This window comes from Pogona vitticeps, chromosome 3, assembly GCF_051106095.1.
Source record: "Pogona vitticeps strain Pit_001003342236 chromosome 3, PviZW2.1, whole genome shotgun sequence".
NCBI lineage: Eukaryota > Metazoa > Chordata > Lepidosauria > Squamata > Agamidae > Pogona > Pogona vitticeps.
In genome coordinates, this window is record NC_135785.1 from 263,009,341 (window position 1) to 263,035,849 (window position 26,509).

The 26,509-nt window shown below is 42.3% G+C and overlaps 1 protein-coding gene across 4 annotated transcripts in view; it reads right to left on the reverse strand.

Moving 5' to 3' along the window:
- RAB6A (RAB6A, member RAS oncogene family) overlaps positions 1-26,509 on the reverse strand; it is a 58,778-nt gene that overhangs the window by 22,726 nt on the left and 9,543 nt on the right. For 2 of the 4 annotated variants that reach the window (XM_072993433.2, XM_078390228.1), the window contains exon 2: positions 24,804-24,884. The exons of the other annotated variants lie outside the window; for them this stretch is intronic. The gene's annotated coding sequence lies outside the window, so the exon portion shown is untranslated. The remainder of the gene's footprint in view (positions 1-24,803; positions 24,885-26,509) is intronic. 4 annotated transcript variants of the gene reach the window in all.

Below are 26,509 nucleotides of genomic sequence, written 5' to 3' on the forward strand. Positions count from 1 at the left end.
TACAATTTACAGGTCAAGGGTTGTCAGGATTTCACCTCCAGGGAATCATTTTTACATTCCCTTCAACTCTCAGCAATGTTACAGGTGCATCAAAAACCCTTGCATGATGTATAGAACTTTTGATCCACACAGATCTTATAGGGGCTAACCAGGTTTCCAAGATTATTTTTCTCTCCTCTTTCTTGTAGGATCATTACCATCCTGTCACACATATGGGAAGGAAATGTTTATTTATTGGTTGGTTGGTTGATTTTATTTATATGCCATCTTTTCCACAGACTTAAGGTGGCTTATGTTAGTAGCCACTGAACCATTTCCCTTTCAAGCCAGTTTATCTGCCACTGTTTGACTTGTCTTCTAGGGACAGGTTTTTAATCCCCAGAGGAATAAAAAGAACAATTGCTTCATGGTCCCAAAACAACAAGTGTCTTAAGATTTTGTTCCTCTATTTTATAGTCTCAACATTTGATTTCTGTATTTATTATTCTTCATTTAAAATATTTACAACATAGAATTTGCTAACGGCAGACTCCTAATTAAATATATACAGTGGGGTCTTGACTTGCGAATGGCCCAAGGTACGAACTTTTTGAGTTACGAACTTCTCCATCCGCAAAAATCCATTTTGACTTGTGGACGGAGAATTGAGGTACGTACCAAAAAGTTTTTTTAAAAAGCGGGAGCCGGGTGGTGGCGAAGCGGCAAGAGGCGGCGGCGCTGCTCCTGCTCCAGGATTGGGGCGCCTCGGGGCGTTCCGGCTGCCAGAATTCCAGCCCGGCCGGGGCCTCTGCCTGTCCTGGGTGGGCCCTGGTGAGCCGAGCTCCGGTGGCAAAAGGTAGCAGCGAGGACAGCGGAGGAGCCTCCGAGCGCCCCGGTGAGCCCGCCCGGGAGGGCGGGAGCGAGTTCGCGGGGGTGGCACTGGCGCTGGGAGGGCTCCGTGCTGGGGAACTAGGCGGGCGCGGGAGGCGGGTGATGGGAACAGGGGCTGGGGAAGGAAAGCGAGGAGGGCCGGGATCCGGCTGAGGCTGGAAACGGGGGCTGGGCGGGGAGGGAGGGAGCGCCACGGGGGCCGCAGGGAGCCTTGACGGCCAGGCACCGTGTGCTGCTGCTGCTCCCCTCTCCACCCGGCCCATTCCCCCGGAGCTCGGAGGAAATGGCTGGGCTGCCTGTTTCGCCTTCCTGGAATTACAAAATATTCCCCTCTAGTGGCAGAAGGCGGAATAGCAGCTTCCCATTACTTTCTATGGACAGTACAGAGCAGATACGGATTACAATGGTTTTCAATGCATTCCTATGGGAATGCAGATTTTGACCTGCAAACTTTTTGACCTGCGAACCGCCTTCCAATACGGATTAAGTTCGCAAGTCAAGACCCCACTGTATCTAACACTGGAGGCAAGATTTTCTCAGAAAACAGAAATGAGCTATGGTTTAGGAATATACCTTTTCAGTTTATTCCCTTTTATAATCATCCATTCATATCAGGCAGTATCACAAGGGGAACAAGTGTGTGGTTTAGTCATGGTTGCTGCACTATCTCATGGTCTGAGCTAATCACCTCCTCTTAATTTGTTCCTTAATCTGCCTCATACACCAAAAACTGTTCCACTGTTTTTCAAAGAAGTGTGTTTATCTGACCCAGCACGTTGGCAAAATTAAAGTGAGAGGAAGAACAAGGTGAAAATTGGACAAAATATTGTGGGACTTTACAAACTAATATATTTGTTTCAACATGAGTTTCCATGGATCAAAATCTGGCTCTTCAAACATATGGAGTCTGAAGAAATGGATTCTGATCTGATAGCTCAAACTTACTCTTTAATATGCCACAATATCTAGTCTACCATATACTGCAATCTACCTTTGATATCTACTACACCTAAAGTTACAAGGGAAAGAGAAATTACATAAAATGGGAAGAGACAGATTGGCCCGAGTATCCAATTCCTCTTCTAATTGCAGATCCCTACCTCTCTTGTATCACTGGGCATGCATGTTCTAGCACTACCTCAAACCCCAAGATTTCACCAGTTATGGTTCTGCAATACAATGTTGATATAGCTGTCAGCTGCATAACAGCTGCATTAAGAAAAAAACAGGGGAGATGTTTATTTACAAGGTACTTTTTGAGAACAGGAGTGTTAGAAAAAATTGGCAACAACATGTTGGGTTCCACAAAACAACAACAATAATGTGCCATCAAGTCAATTCTGACTTATGGTGACCTATATCAGTGTTACTTAAATTGGGAATCATTCTCACCAACTAGAATGTTTTCTAGAAATAAGTCAGATAGTGAGAAAACAGCTTGGTATGTGCATTCTTCTGTCAGAAAATGCTTCTGTGAGTTGTTATGGAAACCGAAGTTTACTTAATGACTACTATTCTAAATGCTCTTTTGTCTGTGCTGAGAGGGCTACTGTCTAAGTCAGGGGTCAGGGAACTTTTTTACCTTTTACCCCGCAAAAAAATTATATACGCCGACATTACCCCCTTGATTCGAAAGGAAGGAAATCATATATTATTTGAATTAAAAATATTATTGAATCTACACAGGCTGTGTACCGAACTAGCAGGATGCACCAAATTTGATAAAGATGTGCACTATTTTTGCTGGAACACATTGCACTCCAGCCATGGTGTGGTATAGGGAGTAGTAAGGTGTCCAATGTGCCTAGCAAGTTGCATTAAATTTTTGCTAGCTTGCAGAGGATCATTAGTGGTGCTAGCAATGACATGCTTTCTAGAGACAGCCAACGGAGAATTGGGGGTTTGTGTGTTTCCCTACCACTTTAATCATTCTATGTGTGGTGTGCAAAAAGGAACAAACCAGGCTAAAGGTCATGTCACCCACCCTGGTGCCACAGCCCAATATCAAAGGACCAGTGTGCTTTTTTTATCATCATCAATGGAAAATTCAGCAGTGGTCAGAAGATTGGAAAAGATCAGTCTACATCCCAGTTCCAAAGAAGGGCAGTGCCAAAGAATGCTCTAACTACCATACAATTGCACTCATTTCACACACTAGCAAGGTTATGCTCAAAATCCTCCAAGGCAGGCTTCAGCAGTACATGGACCGAGAACTCCCACAAGTACAAGCTGGATTTTGAAGGGGCAGAGGAACTAGAGACCAAACTGCTAACATGCGCTGGATTATGGAGAAAGCCAGAGAGTTCCAGAAAAACATCTACTTCTGCTTCATTGACTATGCAAAAGCATGGCAGAAAGTGAGGAGGAATTAAAGAACCTCTTAATGAGGGTGAAAGAGGAGAGTGCAAAAAATGGTCTGTAACTCAACATCAAAAAAAGGAAGAACATGGCCACTGGTCCCATCACCTCCTGGCAAATAGAAGGGGAAGAGATGGAGGCAGTGACAGGTTTCACTTTCTTGGGCTCCATGATCACCGCAGATGGAGACAGCAGCCACGAAATTAAAAAAAAAACCTGCTTCTTGGGAGGAAAGCGATGATAAACCTAGACAGCACCTTAAAAAGCCACCCTCCCCCCTTAATTCAGTTTCACTTTTGCTTGCCTGCCTGTTCATTTTCAATTCTTAGTCTCTCTCTCTCTCTCTCTCTCTCTCTCTCTCTCTCTCTCTCTCTCACACACACACACACACACACACACACACACACACACACACCCCTCCCTCCCTCCATTTTGTACATTTAAATAAGCTTGACGAAGTCCTAGGTCTCTAGCACCTTTCTTTCTTCCCTCCTTCCCTTGCTTGCTCCTTTCCCTCCTGCTGCTTCTTTGCAGTCACTTCCGGAGGAAGCAGTCATTCAGAAGCCCCGGAATGGCTGATTGCCCGGGCTAATCCCCAGCTGCATCCAATTAGGCTTATCTCTCTGATCTCTCTAACAGAATTTAGCATTTAGGAGCTCCCTGCTGCAACAAAGGAAGTAACTCAATTAAAGCTTTGGCTCCAGAGGGTGGGGGTGGATGGGAGGGAGGGGGGTAGCAGCCTGCTCATTACCCCCAGGATATTCACTTTTACCCCAAATGGGGTAATTTACCCCTGTTCCCCGACCCATGGTCTAAGTGAAGGTTTAAAGGTCAGTTTTTATAAAATATCTGGAATCTCCTTTAACTTTAGATCAACTAATGCTAAGACAACTGTTCAGAGACAGTTTCTGTCACTATTATCGTGATTTTTATTTACAGTGGTGCCTTGCTTTACGATCGCTCTGTTTAACGATGAAACCGCATGACAATTAACTTTTTGCGATCGCTTTACAATGTTCCCTATGGGGGAATTTCGCTTTACGATGATTGGTTTCCTGCTTCGGGAAACAATTCTTCGCAAAACGATTTTAGAACAGATGATTGGAGGTTTCAAAATGGCTGCTGGGTAAGCAAAATGGTCCCCCGCTGTTTTCTGGGACAGATTCCTCACTGCACAGGCAGCGAAAATGGCCTCCCTATGGAGGATCTTCGCTGAACTGTGAGTTTTAAGCCCATCGGAACGCATTAAACGGGTTTTAATGCATTTCTAGGGGCTTTTTAATTTCGCATTACGATGTCTTTGTTCTACAGCGATTTCGCTGGAACCAATTAATGTCGTAATGCGAGGCACCACTGTAGTTCTATTTAATCAGATTTAATTAAAGTTTCATAAGGGAAACAAAAATTACAGAACAATGAAGATGAGGAAGATTTAAAGCAAAACCATTCAAGTGAAATACGCCTTTTTAAGCTAGACTTACAGGCTCTGAGGAACTCAACCAAATAGATACCTGCTACCTACTGAATGAATATCAAAGCATCATTCCAAAGTATGTAATAAATGTACAAGTTGCTCCCTCATCAAATGGAGTGACAAAGACAAGCAGGAGAAATTAAAGAAGGGAAGAAGGGCAGAATGAATACACTTAACAATTTCACTTAATATTCCTGTTTAAGACCTTTTTGCTGCCTTAACACTGCAGTTTAAAAAACATTCCCTATCAACGCTTTGCAAGAGAGAAGGAACTCAGAGGCTACTCAACGTTTAGTGACCGAGCGGAAAATTCAAACTTGGTCCTGCCACATTTAAACTGACACACACCAATGTTTAACAGCACAACAGAACGGCCTATGAAATGCCCTCATTCCCTCAACAACCTCAAAGGTTGTTTACAGGATTATTCTACAGTATTTCATTTCAACAACCTTATGATACAGGGTAAGAGTTGGTTTGTCCATGGCTAGCCACTGAAGTTCATGGTTACAAACATCATATCCAGCTGTCCCTTTGCTGTACTGCAATACAGTAACACTCTGTATACACAGTATACTTCTGCCTGAAAAAGTAAGAGCTTTCCAGCTGGGAGTTCAATACAGTAATCTAGAATCCACATTACTGAATGAGAAGTTTGAGATTGGAAGGGGCTACTTATAAGATAATCTTCTAAATAGAGAGTGGATGACTGTCTATAAACCTTTTAGCTGTACATTTTATTGCTTTTTTGGACTGTAAACCACCCAGAGTAGATTTATCTAGATGGGTGGTATAAAAATCAAATAAATAAATAAATAAATGCATAAATAAATAATTTTTATATAGCAACAGACTATACTTACTCTAGGGGTCAATTCCAGCTCTACAATTCTAGGAACTACACTGTATTAAAATCACACCTGTAACTGTGGTACTTGCTTCTGGGAGTACCAAGGTATCTTTCTACAGACTGAAAAAAGGTTCCACTATACGGTATAGCAAAGAACTGCTCACCGCACAGATTTGTGCAAACAGAACTGGTCGGCAAGATACTTTTGCAATTCTTCTTTGCCAGCCACAATAGAAGATTCTGCCATAACTATTAGAAATATTTGTGCTTCAATGATGCATAATGGAAAACTGACCAAGAACTTTAGATAGAACAGACCTGTTAGGTTGTAAGCAAAGAAGGAAGTTTATCTCTTGTTTTAAAGTATTAGAAATGATTTGTCACTAGGCAGCACTGGGTGGAGTTTTATTAAATGGTGATGAGCAAAACAGAATGATGCTGATTTATTCTTATGAAGACTTTAACCTTCTTCCACCCTGCCACTCCTGGTGGAAAAAAACAAAACAGCGGCTTTCTATCTAGGGACAGATAGATTCAGAAATTCTGTGGGAACTGCTGAAAAACTTAGCCTACTGTGGAAGTGGTCAAATAGCAGGTGCATGCAGCCCCTACAATTATTTTATTTACCCTCCCTCAACACAATAAAGTGTTTGGACTGTAATAATATTATTTGCATACTGTGTGCAATACACAACCATCATTTTATGTACTACTCCCCTTTGTAAGTGTTATACCTTCAGTGCCGCATGGTGGCAACATATTCTCATTTGGCAAACAGCAAGCACTAATGGTCTGGATGAAAGCCCACAAGCTCTCCTGGCATCAAGGAAGCCACCTGGAATTCCTTTTTTCAGCCTGGAAAGGAATGCACTGCTGTTGCAAAATTTATGCATGTTGATGTAGCAAATCTTGCAGAACGCAGGCTCCTAGAGACTGCAGAATTTTATATTGTCTTATTGAGAGGAATGGATACAAAATCTATGGTCTAAATTAGACACAGACACTTTGTATTCGTATCCCTGGGGATACAAATGCAAAGCAGGAGATCCATTCCCTCCCCCGCCCCAGAACTGGCCATCTACTCACTGGCTGCTGTGCAGTGCATACGCAACCATTGTAGTTGACACTGGGCCAATTGTGGAAGTAGCCCAGCTGGCACTTTCCTGCCTCCTCGCTTAGCTGACCACTCTGACAAGGAGGCAGGATGAAGAGTCTTTCCACAGCTGAACAAATGATCAACGGTGCAGGGAGGTGGGGGAGTGCTGGCCGGGCTACTTCTGCAAGCGGCACAATGTTGATGATGATGGATGCATGTGCCACACAGTGAGCAATGAGTGGACCAGCCGATTCGGGGAGGGGGGAACAGACCTCCGTAGCGACTGTGGTGCTGTTTCATATTTGTACCTCCAGAGATAGGATTACGAAGTTCCCAATGTCTACTCTAATTTTTTTTAAAAGCCATCTCTGCAGTTCAAACTATTTAATTACACAAGCATAACTGAAAATGTGTCTTGTAAGCCACAGGACATGAAAAGCTATACCATATAAAACTTTTTAGGGCCCACAAGATCCCATGTTGTTTTTGATGCAACAGACTAATATGAACATAAATATCCCCTTGCTACAAGACGACAAAGAAGGAGAATACACACAGGAATACAAACATCAATATTTGGCAATGAAATGAATAATAGATTAAACTCTGCTTCCCAGAATGTAAAAGCCGTATTTTAAAAAAGAAGATTAGACATGGTGATTGTTCAAAATCATCACAATTTCTTGCCTAGTTGTTCTGAAGCACTCCTGTCACCAGGTGGCATTTTGGGAAAAGGAGCCATCACAATTTTCTTGGTTTTCTGGAGGCAGATAGATTAGGTAATCTGAGACAGGTCATCACCACTTAGGACCAGTGAGGTCAGCAAAGACAGACTGGTTAGATGACCTGAAAAAATGGGCCATTTGATACTTACCAAGTAGACAAGTTGCTCAGTGAGTAGCCAGGCCAACATCCAAGAAAGGACCAAATGGAACCCCAATGGCCCTTTGAATCACCTGAAAATCATATTCAGTGCCCACAGATACTGTATTCTGGCCAGCTGTGCTGGTCATACCCAAATGCAAAAGAAAACAGGTGAAGAACTCCTTCTTCTGGTAAAATGATAAAGTGGATCGCCAGCAGAAGAAAATTCTGGGGTCTAGTCTTCTAAGTCTCTTGTGCAAGACTACCAGTGACACCTTGTAAGCTTTGTTATAATACAAATGTATTTATAAAAGTAGCAGTGGAGATCTTTACCTTTTGTCTGCTGCATACTGTTTGCAAGTACTATGCATTAAAACTTTGTTGTTGTTGTTGTTTAGTCGTTAAGTTATGTCCGAATCTTCATGACCCCATGGACCAGGCATGCCAGGCCCTCCTGTCTTTCACTCCCTCCCGGATTTGTTGTCTGCAACCAATTAAAACCTTAACTCTGTCTAAAAAAACACTTTGTATACAGTTAAATGAGTGCAGAAAACCTCATGTTCACTATCTGAACGTGAGGAATTTAAAAGAGTATTTCTGAAAGCTAACACTGAAGGCTAAAAAGCTATTTCTAGTATGAAGCTCCTGTCTACATGGATGCAAGCAAGCAAGCAGGAACACCACATACTGTGAGGAAGGCAGGAGAACTAGCTCCTGCTGCTGCTGCATTTGCTCAACAGCTTGTGCATTCTATAGCAAGCTATTTCAACCCAGAAGATGTGAAATTTCTCAGATACGTCCACATTATATGGAAAATGCTTCTACAAGATGGAAGAATCTCAGAATGTTTCTCTTCTTCTGGGCTTAAATATTAAGAGAACCGACCACCAACTGTGAAGGGCACATAAAGATGTCTTCTAGCTGTAGGGCTAACACATAGCTGGTTCTGATCCTTTCTTGATGGCTGGGTCCAAACAGTTCAGCTTGGGAAGGAAACGTCAGCCCCTTGGAACCTAAACTGTGGGGTATGACAAAAGTTGTCTGTCTTCCCAAAGCTTCTTGATATCTATGTGAGGCTGATGGGAGAGGTCATCTGAAGATTTGGAGTGTGTTTTCATCAATAGGCTGATGATTCAGAACTCCATCACTCCTTTATATCCTCTGCAATGGATGCTGTCTGGGTCCTGGAGTGCTGTCTGACCTTGATTCTGGAATGGATGAAGGCTAATAGGCTGAAACTCAGTCAGGAGAGTAGAGGTCATGGTGTTTTGAAAACTGACCAATTTAACCACTTCTTTTAGGTGCACTGTGAGACAATTTGCTGTCTGAAGAGATATTTGTTTGTAGCCTTCAGAAACAGCAGTTCTACCAAGTTGGGTCCCTAAATATGTTGCCCAATGTTCCAACCCACATAGCCAGGTTCTCTTATCCTACATTCCATATTTCTTCTCACTTCAGATAAGTGCTTTAGGCAATCAGAAACCGTGGGCTGCAGTTAGAAACTTGAGAACCTCCCTCTTTAATCATCAAATGTTTGTGTTACAGTTAGTGGATACAAACAGAGCCATTAGCATCCTGCAACTCCTACTGGGTGTTTCTTGAAATGTTTAATATCAAAAGGAAGGTTTGGATTAGAACTGGAAGTACACATCACTCTACACCAGAAATTTTATTATTCCAAAAAACAGAGGCATTCTTTGCACAACTTCACACTACTTCAGGCAGTTGTTGCTTACCAACACCTTCCTCATCCTCCAGTTTGGTGATCCATGGCTTCTGCACAGCAAGTATTGCTTTTATAAGCTGCCCCGAGTCTCTGTCAATACCAGAGCAGTCTACATCAATTAATCCTAATGCATCATTAATGATATCATTTCTCATGTATCTGGCAAATGAGAGAATTAAGTATTTCGGTCAATCTCATGGGACAAAGATTGAGAATTACTACAGTATTTTGTGCAATATTTATTTTATTAGACTTCTGATGAAGCAAAACATACAGAATAAATTCTCCTTGGTTCTGAAAATATCCCAGGGGTCAGGAATAGTCAAGCATTCTCCATATTTAACTTTTAGGGAAAAAGGCTTTAACAGCCTCTCAGGTGCCAAGAGAGCACACAAAGGCTACAGTGTGAAGAAAACAGAAGACACAGAAGAACAAAGCAAGAAAAAGAAGAAAAAAGACAAAACAAAACATTCAACTCTGTCTCACATGAAAAACAAAACAGAACACAAAAAAGAATGCTCTTAATAATGCTATTACTCTGGTAGCCAAACAGAAACTAAGCAAAAAGAGCAGAAGCCATGTTCCTTGAACACACAAACTGTAGGGATAGGGTTCCATCTCAAATCTCATACAACTCTCGGACAGTGCAACAGAACTGCTGCCAGACGGGTGACTGTTTAAAATAATACTAAACATTCTTGAACTTGTTTTCCAATTCTAAGTTAGGCATCCTTCAGTCTCGAAAGACTATGGTGTCGTGCTCTGTATGGAGGACTTGGAACAGTGTCTAGTGCGGCTGAAGAGGCCAATTCAAGAGTGGCAATCTCTTCCACACTGAAGACAAATCCAATCTGTCCCCTGTCCAGCTCCCTGGTTTTGCTGCTTTTGTGACTTCCTCTTTGCCTCGGCCTGCTGGACAAGGGTCTCTTCAAATTGGGAGAGGCCGTGAAGCACTGTCTGCCTCCAGGCTGAACGCTCAGATGTCAGGGTTTCCCATCTGTTGAGGTCTATTCCTAAGGCCTTCAGATCTCGCTTGCAGATATCCTTGTATCGCAGCTGTGGTCTCCCTCTGGGGCAATTTCCCTGCACTAATTCTCCATACAGGAGATCCTTTGTAATCGGACCATCAGCCATTCTCACGACATGCCCAAGCCAACGTAGACGTCACTGTTTCAGTAATGTATACATGCTGAATATTCCAGCTCGTTCTAGGACTACTCTGTTTGGAACTTTGTCCTGCCAGGTAATGCCAAAAATCCGTCGGAGGCAACGCATATGGAAGGTGTTCAGCTTCCTCTCCTGACGTGCACAAAGGGTCCAGGACTCACTGCAGTACAGGAGTGTGCTCAGGACACAGGCTCTATAGACCTGGATCTTGGTATGTGTCATCAGCTTCTTATTGAGCCATACTCTCTTTGTGAGTCTAGAGAACATGGTAGCTGCTTTGCCAATGCGTTTATCCAGCTCGACATCCAGGGAGAGGGTGTCAGAGATGGTTGAGCTGAGGTACACACAGTCATGAACAACCTCCAATTCTTGTGTGGAGATGGTAATAGAAGGAGGTGAGTCCACGCCCTGGCCCATGACTTGTGTTTTCTTCAGGCTGATTGTTAGTCCAAAGTCTTGGCAGGCCTTGCTGAAACGATTCATGAGTTGTTGGAGGTCTTCAGCAGAGTGAGCAACAATGGCTGCATCATCTGCAAAGAGGAAGTCCCACATGCATTTCAGTTGGATTTTGGTCTTTGCTCTCAATCTGGAGAGATTAATGAGCTTTCCGTCTCATCTAGTCCGGAGATAGACACCTTCTGTTGCAGTTCCAAAGGCATGCTTCAGCATGACAGCAAAAAAGATCCCAAAAAGGGTTGGTGCAAGGACACAGCCCTGTTTCACTCCACTTCGGATGTCAAAGGGATCTGATGTTGAGCCGTCAAAGCTACAGTGCCTTTCATTCCCTCATGGAAGGATCTGATGATGTTGAGGAGACGAGGTGGGCATCCAATCTTGGGAAGTATTTTAAAAAGGCCATCCCTGCTAAACAAGGCAAATGCTTTTGTAAGGTCTATGAAGGCCACTAAGAGTGGCTGTTGTTGTTCCCTGCATTTCTCCTGCAACTGTCGGAGGGAGAATACCATGTCAGTGGTGGATCTATTAGCTCGAAATCCACACTGTGATTCTGGATAGACTCTGTCTGCAAGCATCTGGAGCCTCTTCAGCACCACACGGGCAAGCAGCTTCCCTACAACGCTAAGAAGAGAGATGCCACAGTAGTTACTGCAGTCGCCCCTGTCTCCTTTGTTCTTGTACATTGTGACGATGTTTGCATCCTTCATGTCCTGTGGTACTCCATCTTCCCTCCAGCAGAGGCAAAAGATTTCATACAGTTCGGTGGTGATGATCTCCTTACCACATTTCAGCACTTCAACAGGGATGTTGTCCGTTCCAGGTGCCTTGCCGGAGGCGACGGAATCCAAGGCCGCAGTTATTTCTGCTAGGGTTGGTTCGCTGTCCAGCTCTTCCAAGACAGGCAGACACTCAATGTTATTCAATGCTTCTTCGCTTACTATATTCTCTCTGGAATATAGCTCAGAGTAGTGCTGCACCCAGTGTTCCATCTGCTGTGCTCGGTCCTGGATGATCCCACCTGCAGCAGACTTCAAGGGAGCAGATTTCTTCTGTAGTGGACCTAAGGCCTGCTTGATACCATCATACATTCCTTTGATGTTACCTGTGTCCACTGCTATCTGTATCTGAGAGCAGAGCTGAAGCCAATAATCATTGGAGCATCTCCTGGCAGCCTGTTGGACTTGGCTACGAGCGGCTCAAAGAGCTTGCAGGTTGTACTCGCTAGCACAGGTTTTGTATGCTGTTAGAGCTCTTCTCTTATCCTCGATGGCTGGCATTAACTCCTCTGAATGGGCTTCGAACCAGTCAGCCATCTTTCTGGTCTTCTTGCCAAAGGTGGACAAGGCGGTGTTATACACAGCGGTCTTGAAGTGTTCCCATCGTTCAGGTGCATTTTCCAATTCAACAGTGTTTTAATGTTATTATCATATTTTGTATTATCACATTTTCAGTTCATCTAATTTTTAAAGCCTATTTCATTTTGTTGCAAGCTAATTTGGTTACCATTTTGAGAGAAAACCAGAATATAAATCAAGGAAATAAAGGAATTTGACTTTGAGACCACAAAAAAGAACTCTCATTTAAGAAAAGTTATGGAAAATAATGATTTGCTATCACTTTAAAAACACTACTGTGGGTTAGTCTGGGAGGGTGGATGGTAGCATCTTCCATGGACCCCTTGTAACACAACCTATGGATAGAGATGTTAGAAACCTCATCCCTTATGAGGGGTGCTATAAGTCAGTTCCAACTTGACGGTACTCAACAAGTCAACCAATCACAGTTTAAACCTATTTCATGTAAAGGGAGGATGGTCCACTTCAGAGGTTCCCACAGGACAATTTTTTTAAACCCAGGACAAATGAAAGCCCACACCAACCTCTCCAAATGAGCAATTCTGCAAAGAAAAAATCAAAACAAAATATTACTGGAAGGTGTATGTTAAACAATAAAATGTTAAACAACATTTTATTGTTAAAACCACAACATAACTTTTTGGCAGAATTGGGGGAGGGCATTTGGGGAACAATAAATGGCCCAGGGGCTGTATGTGATCCCCAGGTTGCACTCTACCCCCTCCATATTCAAGGTCAGCATCACTTAACCAAAAGCTCTCAAAGCTATGCTTCCTACCACCCTGTTCCTCAACAGTTTCAAGGTTTTCTGTTCAATGCTATGTTGGAGAAAAACATAATGGTTCTTCTACTGATTCACTGAGCAGTTTTATTTCACAAATCTTTGTGTTTGTAGAAATCCAGCTACAGTATGGCATTTCTCTGATTTACTTACCAAGTATAAATAACCCTTCCCAGCTTGAAACCAAGGCAGAATTTGCCATGCTATTATAGTCAAGGCAATCAATAGTTTACTCCTCCTCCATAAGTTAAACAGCTTTAAGAAAGTGGAATGCAGCATGCCAGAGTCCAGCCATGGCATGAATATTCAACAGTTTATGGTATGCTGTGACTGGCATGTTAAGAAGGGGATGGAAGAATCTTGGAGCTCACAATGAAATATAATTAGGCACTGAGAAATATAAGCATTTAACATTTCTGGGAGCAATAACTCATATGCAGCAGGTGATGGTTCACTTTCAGAATATTCTCCAAATACACAGCAAGATTATAGCTTTCAATTTGGCTTCAGTGCTTCCAACCACAGCACAAGAAACTCAATCAAGCATTAGCTCACTAAACAGTCTGCTGCACTAGCATGCTGCAACAAAGCCCTTTTTAAAAAATAGAACAGGCCATCAGCTAAGTATACAAGACTAAAAGGCTGAAGGAGGACTGCATGAATATTTATGAGTGTCTGGTGCAGAATACTCAGGAAAAGAAGCTAGAGAGCAGGGTGAAATGGCATGAAATAATGAGAAATGACATCCACCTAGAAGATGAGCATCCTCAAAATAAGAGAAAATGTCACACAGAGTGACGTTACTAGAGGGTGGGGGAAACTCAAGCTTCACTCTAAATAGGATTCTAATACCAGAAAGAAGCCATCTCTGCCTCAAATCTAGGCACATGGGAAGTCTTACTTCTGCGGGCTTTCAGGAACATTTATGGTCATCTTGTTTTAAACTGCACTTGAGCAGCCATTGTAATGTAGTCATTTTTCTGTAGAGTGTAGCTTTATTGGTGCTACTGCAATCTTTTTAGGTGACTGGGTTTTTCTTTGGTTTCACTGTCTTATTGATCTTTATTAACTTGTACTTTAAACAGAGATCATGTCTTCTAAATTTTAAAATTAGAAGTCACCGCTCATGTAGGTTTTACTACCACACAAAAATAATCTAGAATTCTGTGTTCCTACATGAAATTAGTTTCAGTTTTCATACTTCTGACCAACTTGTATATTTTATTTTAACCCCATTATTGTGTGTTTTTAGATGATTTGTGGTTTTTTAAATGTTTGATAAGCAGCACTGTGGTTGGAAGAATTCCCATTTATAAATGACAGACTGCAAGGCAGGCCTCCAAAGCTGAAGCAGACATGGAAAGCAGAACAAACAAGCACTTCAGAGCTTCTGCTTATATCATGCCCTCTGATATGAATTCAGATGGTAAGTGCTGACAGGACAGGAACTAAATCTCTGCCATCTCGGAGAAGAGGCAGGCATCATCTTCTATAAAACACACCTCAGATTACACTGTTTATCTGGCCTAAATGAATTCAATGGAATGCAACAGGAATAGAACTCTGTCTTATCACTGTATTCTTCCTTTAGATTCAGCCAGTGAGGAAATCCAAACACATACTTTAATACATGTACATTTCTGTTCCATAGTACTAGCATAACTTGCCCAGCCTATATCTCCTGTATTCCAGGTGGATGAACCAAAACTTTAAAATCTGGTGGCCAATGCAGGTTCCTTCCTATTGTTATCTAGCAGTAACTGTGCACAGTTTCAGTGTGCCCATATAAATATACTTCATAATACAGTAGTGTTAAATATTTGGGAGACTCCCTTAACAAGCATAAGCTCCCTATGCAGCCTTCTGTTCAAATGAATTATTACTACAATGCCCTGGCACTCGCAACAAAACTGGCTCTGAATGCAGATAAACTGGAAGAGGAGGTGGATCCTATTCTTCCACCATAATCTGTCTAGTAGTCACCATGGACTTAGACTTCCTTCCAAGTCAGCCTGTCAAGCAACTCTAATGTAAACATTAGAGTTTTATGTGGCCGCTTGCTGCAAACTGGTTCATTCCAAGGCATGTTCCCCAGGCGGAACAAGCTTCTATAGTTATCATTAGCCAGAAATCAAGCAATTAGTAGTCACATTATACCTTTAGAGAATAGGTAACTGGGAAAAACTAAGACGCATGTCCTAGTTACATCCTGGCTAGATTACTGCAATTCGCTGTATGTGGAGCCGACTTTGGAAAGGGCCTGGAAACTTCAGTGGGTCCAAAACACAGCAGCCAGATTGCTAACTGGGTCTGGTTTCAGGGATACTCAATCCTCATTACAGCAGCTCCACTGACTGTTGATCTGTTTCAGGATACAATTCAAAGTGTTAGTTGTAACCTATAAAGCACTGAACAGCTTGGGCCCAAACTCTCTCAAGGACTAAGTCTCTCTTTATGAGCCTGCTCAGGTGTTAAGATAATCAGGGGAGGCCTTTCTCTCGGTCTCAACATCTTCACTGGTATGTTTGGTGGGAACACAGGAGAGAGCCTTCTCTGTCAGTGCTCCCAGACTTTGGAACACCCTCCCACAGGAAGCTAGGCTAGCTCCATCTTTGCTGCCCTTCTGAAAGCAGGCAAAGACCTTTCTCTTCAGGCAAGCTTTTCCTGAGTGACTGGCTGCCTGAGTGGGTTCTTTTTTCAGCATGGTAATTATTTGTTCCTTTGTAGTATTTGTATATTCACTGTAGTATTGTCTTTAAATGATGTAAGCTGCCTTGGGTCCTTTTAAGGAGAAAAGGTGGAGTAAAAATATTTTAAATAAATAATAAAATGCAATGTGGATATGTGAAACGCTTGTATTAATGCTGTGATATCAAGCCAACTTGCTGAAATTCAATTCCTTATATTTACTTCAAGTTGTTTTGGTCTTCCTGAAAACCACCCTCAAGATACAGCTTGAAAGGCACTATAAAATAAATATTTCTTTTTAGTATTATCTTTCATTATGTCCTAGCGTGACTTATTTGTGAACTGTTTAATCTTAGTGCATATATATATCAGCAAGAAATTTAGCCCATTTGTATGACTATGACTTTAGAAGAGGCAAGTCGTGTTAGTTTGTGCAAGTATATCAGGCAAAACCCAAATAAACAAAACAAGACAAAAACATTGTGGCACCTCAAAGACTATTATATTTTAATATGAGCTTTCATGGACAAGTGCACTTCCTCAGACAGCTTTTTCCATAAATCTGACAAAGTGGACTTGTCTACAAAAATCTCACATTAAAATATAAGTTAGTCTTTAAGCTGCCACATGTTCTTGTCTTGTTTTGTTTCTTTGGATTTTGCCAAATATAAATATTGGCTTGTTACTTGGAAATGTTCACATATGCATTTTTGTGATGTTACTAAAACTTGCTTCAGGCATACTTTTATCATGGAAACGTAGCACAGAAGTTAACAATGATAAAATTCTTCAGTTGTGAATATTATTCAATATTCCTAGTTAATGCTGGAAAGGGTTCTGTTTTTTTTTTCTCTCTCTCTCTGTCTTGCAAATATTAGCCAGAATCCTATTAATTATGCTCTGATGGTGTGTAACTCCATTAACAGTTTGCTTCAAATTGAGAAGTCAGTGTAGGTATAATAACATTCTAACAAAATATGTAACAAAATTCTGGGTCCTACATTTTACAACTAGAAAACAACATGCAGGACAGAAAGCAAGGGAGATAGATGTAAATCTTCATTTTTAAAAAGCATTCAATGGAGATTCAGGAATATGCAGGCAGGTTTGCATCTGCTCAAAGGAAACTGGTTGGAAGTATTCATGATAAATTACCAAGTATAGTGATTCATCTTGCAGAATTGAAATCAACAGTTTCTGACAAAGCAGGTTTTACAAAAGCTTCAAATGCTTTTATAACATCTTACTAGACATTCCAGAGTTTTTTGAGAGGGTCAAGAAGTGTGTAACCAAAAAGCTTTTAACAAGCCTATTTCCAAAGGGTTGTCTCAAAACAGAAATCATGGGAGGATGGCCTCCCTTCCAGGACCGTGGAATGAAAGGAAACTGAGTAGGAAGAGGTAGGAAATACTGCAGGGATTATGTTTTTTTCTCCATAGCCCAAAGACTGTTGCTGCTAGATCTTCCCTATGGACAAGCAGAAGAGCTAAACAGCAATCACAAGCAAGAAATGCCAGACACCAAGGCTCCAAAGCACCTTTGCCTTGCATCTGCCCCCAGACTTTAGAAAGGCTCCCTTTGAAAGACTGCAATTAGAATCTTCCCCGCCAGCATGGCCACACTGGCAGAATGTTCTGGGAGCTATGGTCAAAAACTGTAACTTGAGCACTATTTCTGTAGCAATTCACACTTAATTTGCAGCCAAATATTTAGTAACAGCACTGCTCATCCTGAAAGCCTTTACCCCTGCTTCCGCTGTTCACAGGACTATTCCAGGAAAAAAACACCTAGAAGATTTATCCCAGAGTTTAAATGTAGAAAAATGTAGAAAATCTAGGAATTAATATTTGAAACACATGAATAATTTAAAAATGTAAACCTGCTCTTCAGCCCTATTCAGGTGTTGTTTAATAAATTGACTAATGGGAACTTGTAAGCAGAAGAATCGGGCTAGCTCTACCTTCCTCTATGCGGAGAGCCGAAACTGAAAAATTTATTCATTTATTTTATTTTATTTATACCCCACCTATCTGGACTACCAGAACACTCTAGGCGGTGTTTGCCACTGGGGGTTCTTCATGTTAAAAGAAACCTGAAAAATCAGGATTCCTGGCCACATGGAGATATTTCATACATACAAACTACATTCCTGTTCAAACTCACTCTTCATATGCAAGAGCAAAGTCAGAGAGGATGCTACTAACCTGCTATCAGGAGAAGACTAACATTTTTACTGAAGACCTCTGGACGGTGGTTGTAATTCACACCTGGCGTGTGGTTAGATTTAAGTGATCAAGAGTGGGCAAACTCAGTGTACTCACTAACAAAGAAATGTGACACACATGTAATTTATAATTTGTCATAACCAATTTATAATTTCTCTTACATGCTCTCTTGGATGTAAACTTTAACATGCTGAAGAGATTAGAGAATGTCAGGGAAGCTGAAATCAGGATACGAGGCTCCTTTATAAGGCTGGACTTCTGGCAAGGTCATCCAAAGTGAAATAGTCAAATTTGAGACACCAGAGTAAGATTAATGGTCACATCAGCAGAAGAGAATGGATAGTTCCAATGATGTTGGGGGGGCACAGAGAAAGTCTTGGGGGTCAACTACTGCACAGCAACAGTAGGGGAAAGTGACACTAGTGAAGAACCATCACAGATGATAACAGTGAAACTAAAGCTAAGTTTTGTCACAGCAAAAGGCAATGGTAAATCACTGCTTAACATATCCATACAGGTGAGAAGCAAAAGTGAAAACTAAAATTAAAATCCTGAAAGAACATTTTCAGTGACTTATTGGGTAGAGACATATTTTTATTTTATTTATTTATTTATTTCATTTATACCCCGCCTATCTGGTCAAATGTGACCACTCTAGGCGGCTAGAGAAACTGTACAGTAATCAGTACAAAGAAATAGAACAACAAAAGAGGAAAAACAAAAAAATTCTTCCATATGATACCAGAATTTAAAGGGAAAATTACACTTAGATTAGGGATGCTGAAAGATCAACGGGGACATACCATCTGAACAGGACAAAATTAAGGTGGAAATAATATACAGAAAATATGCAAATAGAACTATTTCGACGTACAGGGCCTGAATCTGGCAAACTCCTAATAAGAATATGTTAACCACTTTAGAATGAAAATAATGCCCCATGAACTGGGATCATTCAATATACATTCCACTCCTCAAGAAATGAGATGCCAGGGAATGCAGTAACTATAGAAGAGTTACATGGATCGTTATTCCAAAAAGAAATGGGTGTGCCTCAATACTTGATTGTCCTGATGTGTAACTTACTCTCTGGAGAAGCAGCTTGTGTCAAGACAGAATATGGAAAAACAGAATAGCTTCCCAAGGCAAATGGGACAGGCAGGCGTATTTTATCTCCCTCTCTGTTCAATCTGAATGCAGAAGATATCATACAGAAAGCTGGGCTAGATTTAGATGGAAACATCAGTAATTTAAAAAATATGTAGATGATACAATATTGTTGGCAGTAGGCTGGAATGACATGAAACAACCCCTGTTGAAGACGAAAGAAAAAATGTACAGCTAGAATACTGACAATGAAAAAAATTAAATTGTTAACAGTTTTGTATATCCTTGGTTGAATCATCAAACGAAATGGAGTCTGCAGCCAAGAAATAGAAGGGAACAAATGAAGGAACTAGGAAAGATCCTCAAGTGTAAGCATGTGTCATGGAGACCAAGGCTAGAATCATGCACAGAATCATAAAATTACAGAGCTGGAAGGGGCCTATAAGGACATCGAATACAACCTCCTGCTCAGGTGGTTGTCAAGATTTCTCCTGAATCAAGTGTCGGAGCTTCACTATCTCGCAAGGTAATTGGTTCCACTGCTGTACTGCTCTAGCAGCTAGGAATTTTTTCTGATATTCAACCGATATCCGGCTTCTTGTTATTTGAGCCCATTGTTGCATGTCCGGCACTGAGGGGATGACTGCGAACAGATCTTGCCCCTCCTCTGCATAACTACCTTTCAAGTATTTGAAGGGTGTTATCATATCTCCCCTCAGTCTTCTTTTCTCAGGGCTAAACATGCCCAATTCTTTCAATCTTTCCTCATAAGGCTTGGTTTCCAGCCCCCTAATCATCTTTGTTGTCCTCCTCTGAACTTGTTCCAATTTGTCAGCATCCACCTCGAAGTGTGATGTCTAGAACTGGACCCAGTACTCAAGATGAGGCTTAAGCAGTGCCAAATAGAGGGCAACTAGCGCCTCATGGAATTTGACGACTGTATTTCTATTAATGCAGGATAATATAGATTTTGCCTTTTTTGTAGCCATATCACACTGCTGGCTCATATTCAGCTTGTGATTTATGATGATTCCAAGATCCTTCTCGTGGTATTGCTGAGCCAAGTCTCCCCCATCTTGTAATAGTGTGTTTGTTTTCTTTTTCCGTGGTGCAGGACTTTGCATTTATCCCTCCTGAATTTCAGTATGTTGTTTTCAGCCCAGTGCTCAAGCCTATCTTGATTATTTTGAATTTTGTCTCTGTCTTCCAGGGTATTAGCTATTCCATCTAATATTGCATGCTACTGTATTCCTAATTACTATGTTCAGATGTGAAAGCTGGACAATGAAGAAAGCTGATGAGGGGGGAAAACTATTCATTTGAAATAGGGTACTGAAGGAGAGCTTTGTGGATACCTTGGACCACGAGAAAGATGAACAAGTGGGTTCTAGATCAAATCAAGCCTGAACCAAATGACAAAACTTAAGTCGTTGTACTTTGGATGCATCGTGTGAAAACAAAACCTACTGCAAAAGACAATAATGGTAGGAAAAGCTGATGGCAGCAGGAAAAGAGAAAGACCAAGTATCAGATGGATTGACTCTGTAAAAGAAGTCAGAGCCCTGAGCTAAGCAGGGTTGTTAAGGACAGAAAATTCTGGAGGTCACTCATTCATAGGTTTACCATAACTCAGAGGTAATTTGACGGCACAGAACAACACTAACTCAGATCTCTAGAGTGGTCCTAGTTCAACAATCTAACTACTACACTACACTAGCTAGGGCATCCCTGTTAACATGTTTAAAGAATCATATATGTATTATGGAACTAGCTATGCCCAGATACTGAATAGGCACATTTCTCTCTTTCCTAAACACATCTATGCAAGCTGAGAAGTGATTAAAACCAGCCTCTCACTTTAGGACACCCACATTCATTCATTCATTCATTCATTCATTCATTCATTCATTCATTCATTCATTCATTCATACATACATACATACATACATACATACATACATACATACATACATACATACATACATACATTCATTCATTATTTTATTTTATTTTATTTTATTTCTATCCCGCCTATCTGATCATATTAGACCACTCTAGGCGGCTTACAGTAAAAACAACAATGTAATTTTAAGACTTTACAGCAGAAACGTAAATTAAAAAAAAAGATAAAGAACAGAATAAGAAAAAGATCGTCAAGGGTTTTCTGTTGGGAAGGCCCGCCTATACATCAATGTTTTTAGTTGTTTCTTAAAAATGCCCAGCGAGGGAGCCGCGCGAATCTCAGGGGGCAAGTTGTTCCAAAGGCGAGGAGCCACCGCGGAGAAGGCCCGGTTTCTGGTCTTTTCCTTTCGGGCCTCTCTCGGCGTTAGGCTCCTCAGCCTTATCTCCTGGCTCGCGCGAGTGACACGGGTAGATCTAGGTGGGAGAAGGCGTTCCGCCAAGTATCGAGGTCCTAAACCGTTTAGGGCTTTGTAAGTAAGCGTTAACACTTTGAAATCAATGCGGAATCGGATGGGCAGCCAATGCAATGCGGCCAGAGTGGGGGAGATATGTTGGTATCTTCTCAGCCCACTGAGTAGTCTGGCCGCCGCATTCTGCACCACCTGTAGTTTCCGCAGCAATCTCAAAGGTAGCCCCACGTAGAGCGCATTACAGTGGTCTAATCTCGAGACTACAAGCGCATGCACCAGAGTGGTGAGAGACCCCACATCAAGGTAGGGCCGAGCTGGGCTATCCGCCTGAGATGGAAAAAAGCGGAACGGACCACGGACGCCACCTGGGTCTCCATGGTGAGCGCCGGGTCAAGATGGACACCCAAGCTACGGACCCCATCCCTGGCAGGCAGGGTCACCCCCCGAAAAATGAGGGAGTTTCCCATGTCCCCAGGTGTGGGGGCGCCCACCCTCAGTACCTCCGTCTTGTCCGGGTTCAGCCTCAGCCCGTTCTCCTGCATCCATTCCTGTACAGCCTCCAGGCAACGCCGAAGGGACAGAACGGCATCTCCTGCAGTTGGAAAAAAGGAGATGTAGAGCTGTGTGTCATCCGCATATTGATGGCACTGCGCTCCACACCTCCTGATGACCCCTCCCAGCGGCCTCATGTAGATGTTAAACAGCATTGGGGAGATGATCGACCCCTGTGGGACCCCACAATTAAGGCACCACGGGGCCGAAACATTCTCCCCAAGCTGTACTCTCTGGGGACGGTCCTCCAAGAAGGAACGGAGCCAAGCAAAAGCCCGGCCACCTATCCCCAACTCGGCGAGCCTCCCCAGGAGGATACCGTGGTCAATGGTATCAAAGGCCGCTGAGATATCGAGGAGGACCAACAGAGACACTTTGCCCCTGTCGGCCTCCCTCAATAAGTCATCACACAGGGTGACCAATGCCGTTTCTGTCCCATGGCGCGGCCTGAAGCCCGACTGGAATGGATCCAGGGCATCTGTTTCATCCAGGAACGCCTGGATACCTTCTCCCCCACCCCATCTCACACACAATACTCACATAAGCTCACAATTACCAATAGATATTTTTACCACTTAGCCCTGCTTACTCAAAAGGGATGATTATCTATAATCTGCAACGGTCAAACGCAAAATCCCCACACATTAAGTAAATCTTCTGTGATACCCAGAAGAATAGCAGCTTCACAGAGGAGGGCATAGTTACAGATTGCTAGAATATGCAAATGCCACTCAATTAAAGCAAGAAGGCGTGGAACTACCTGAACTGAACATTTACAACAAAATGCACAGGAGTGATGGCTGGTAAAGATCTGACTGATTTTTTGAACTACACATCTAATGGCAAGCCACTACTCCAGGCAGTTGACGTATGTAAAAGCACATAAAAGCACCCTACTGATCAGACATATCCAAGCAAACCAAAAGGATCCACAGAAAATAAAATTTAAAATAATATAGATATACATAATAAACTTTTCTGAAAAGAGATGTTTTCATTGACTTCTGGAATGCTAGAAGGGAAGGGGCCTTGCACACATCCACCGTTAGGACATTTCCATAGTGTGGCAGCCACCACTGAGAAGGCTTGACTCCTTGCCACATTATTAACACTACGGGTATGGGGCAACTTTGCATCTTCAGGGTGAGCTGCACAGTCCTAGAATCCCACCAGAAGGGGCTGGTAAATCACTGAGTACTTTATACCCAGGAAATGCTAGTATGGATCACTGTAAATCAGAATTAACCTGACAGTACATAAGAATTACTAATAGTTAGTAAACTGAATGAGAATACGAAGAAAAAGAATATTCCAGAAATCAAACAGGCCTTCTAGCCAGTGATTCCAGTCCTTCTCTTCACACCACAGCTCTACGAAGTTGCTGGCAAAGTGGCTGCTAGGTTACATATACTGCCTGGTGATCTTAGTCCAGTCCTTCCCTAGCGCCCCAGTGGTTGGAGTGCCAGAGGGAGAGTTCGGCTGTGGTATACCTTTTCCTTTGGCACTAGGCCCTGCAGTCTCTTACTACTCTCGAGTCCCCACTTCTCAATTCAAAATGCTGACCATCTTCTTAACTCTACAAATGCCAAATGGAGCAAAAAGGATCTATTGTGGTATTGCTCTGCCCCACTGTCACTCAGGAATCATATAAATACTCCTGGATTTAGACTGGTTTCCCATATTTGTCCAAAGGCAGTACACATGCCTAACCAACGCTTGCTTTGAAATAAGTTACAGAAGCAAGTTTCATTTGACCTGACACATTTACAAAACATGTTTCAAGACCACAAAAAGAAAGCCTGTCCATTCCACTCCAACATCCATGGTCATTCACACCAGATCCTCTAAAAATATACTCTGACAATTTGTCCATTTTGTCCAGAGGCACACATTTAACACCCATTCCTTGACAGCTGGAATATTTTTCCAGTCCTTGCCTGCATTCGGTACATTTACAATCAATGATTACTGGGTATCAGACATACAGTAGTGCCTCGTTTAACGACGAATTTGCATAGCGATGGCATTTTTGCCATCACTTTTGCGATCGCATACCGATGTTGCCTAAGGGGAAAAATCGCTTTGCGATGTTTTCCCCATAGGCACCATTTTCCCCCAGCTGAGCGGCGGGAGCCTCCGAAGGAGCGCTCCCGCAGCTCAGCTGGGGGGAAATGCCTGTGGTGGCCTCGGAAGGACCCTTCCGAAGGGTCCTTCCGAGGCCACCACCTGGATTCCCCTTCCCCGCAGCCGGCTTCCCCAGCCATGGTCGGACTCTCAGGAGTCCGACCATGCCTGGGGTAGCCTGCCGCGGGTCGGATCCAAGCCGCTGGGGGAGGATGGGAGGTGCCCGGTGGAGGAGAAGGCAGGAGCCGATCTGTCATTTCTCCTCCACCAGGCACCTCCTCCGCTGCTGCAAGCAGAGTCAGGGCAGCCCTTTGGGAGAAGCCGGGTGGTGGAGGAGAAGGCAGGAGCCGATGCCGTCTTCCCCCCCTCCCCCAAGGCTTCTCCCAAAGGGCTGCGCCCAATAGTGGGGGAGAAAACCGGATAATCCGTTCCTACTGGAACAGATTATCCGGTTTTCAATGCATCTCTATGGGAAAATACGGTTCACTTAACGATGTTTTCCCATAGCGATGTTTTTTTTGGAACCAATTAACCTCGCTATGCGAGGCACCACTGTACATGTAATATCTCCCATTACATTAAACAGTAGTAATACATTTAGTTGGGTTATTATAGCCTCTTTCTTCCATTACACAACTCAGACCTCACTGGCTTCAGGACAGTGGCTCCGCAATTCAAGATACCAGATTAAGGCAAATGTTTGTATCCAAAACTGTTTTTGTGTGCTGGCAGTCCTACCATATATGGAGACTGTCTGCTCACGTGATCTTTTATCTCCAGGGTCCTGCTCTCAATGGCCCTCTTCCAAACAGTCTGGGACTAAAGAAAAGACATAAAGCAGGTAGGCATTTATTGGATTTAAGGGACATCAGCCTAGTCAGCTGAAAAATGATCCTGATTCTACAACAAGGTGACCCATGTGTGGTGACCTGAGAGTTATGCAAATTAGCATATAATTGTCTGATTTTGCAAACTTCACACTGCTTTTCCTGGCCAGAAGGACAAGGTAAAATTAAACCCTCCCTTTGCTGCTCACATCAAATGTCCTGGTCAACCAGCTCTTGACATGTCATTTCAGCAACTCACCAAGGTCTAAAATCAAAATTCGAAGGGTGCCACATTGTGCCCAATTCCCATACGCAATGTCATTGTCTAAGTGAGGAGCATATGCAGAATTTCCCAGGCAGAATTCTGGGAGGTTCAGCCCATAAACACACACCTACAGACACCTACATTTTCTTCACCTGGAGAAGGGCTGACGTCCAAATCTGCACTGGCCATCTTCCTGTTGTTAATAAAAAGAAGCAGCAACAGCTGCAGAGCTTCCTGGGAGCCATAGTCCCACTGTCCTTTAGGTTCTACAGAGGTTGCCTACCAAAGAACTATGACTACACAGAACCGTTCAGCACCACTAGAACTAGCATCCATCTAGAACACATTGCAAGAAGTCCTAGGGGCAATTATTTAGTTAAGACACTGTGTCAAAAGCAACATACTTTTAACAGCAATCTCTGAATTTCATCTTCTTCTTTTAACAAGAGACCTTTAGGTACTTTAGGAGGCTTCAAACATTTTACTAAATGTTAATAAAATAGATTTTATGAGAGAATCATACACACAGATTAATGTATAGTTCTTTGTGATCAAACTGACTCAAAGCACTACTCTCAAAGCAGTCAAATGAGCCTGTCACAGCATGTATATAACCATGAACAAAGTGCAGATGACGAAGTAAAAAAAAAACTCTTAAGGTAACCACTACACCATGAACGCTGCCAGTTTATCTTATGGCTAGTAAAAATATAAGACAAATTATAATTCATATTCTAAAAATGTGAAGTGTCTGCCAAGCAATTATATTGCATATTTGGCCTCCCAGAATTTTGCAGTACTAGACCTTCTTACAGTGACTAAAAAGGTTAAAGAATGGTGTTATTGTTGTCTACAGTCTATTCTCATGTGCCCACATTAGAGACACTGGTACAGAACATCTCAACCTCTTCTTTGTGGACAACTTACACCTGCCTATAGAGGATGCAGAACTATGACTTTTCTTGCATAATTTCATTATCTTTCTAACCCTCATGTTCTCAAATGGAGCTACAAGCTTGATGTAAATTTTAAAAAGAAAGGAATTGTGAGCTAATAATAAGTTTTGACATTTTAAATTTATCAGAACTGTGAACTATTCCACTACATTGGGGGTAGGGATAAGGTTTCACTTAATTACCATGAGACAATACCAAATTATCTGCAAAACTGCAAGAACTAAGGTAACAATAACTAGTACTATTAACAACTTTGAGTTACAATCTGCAAATGTTGGAAATATAGCAAAAGCAATGCATAATACCTTCTGCACAATCAGGTACAGTATTTTGTTTAACCGATATGATGCAATTATTCAGCAAGGTAAAAATCAATACATAGTCAAATTAAAGTTA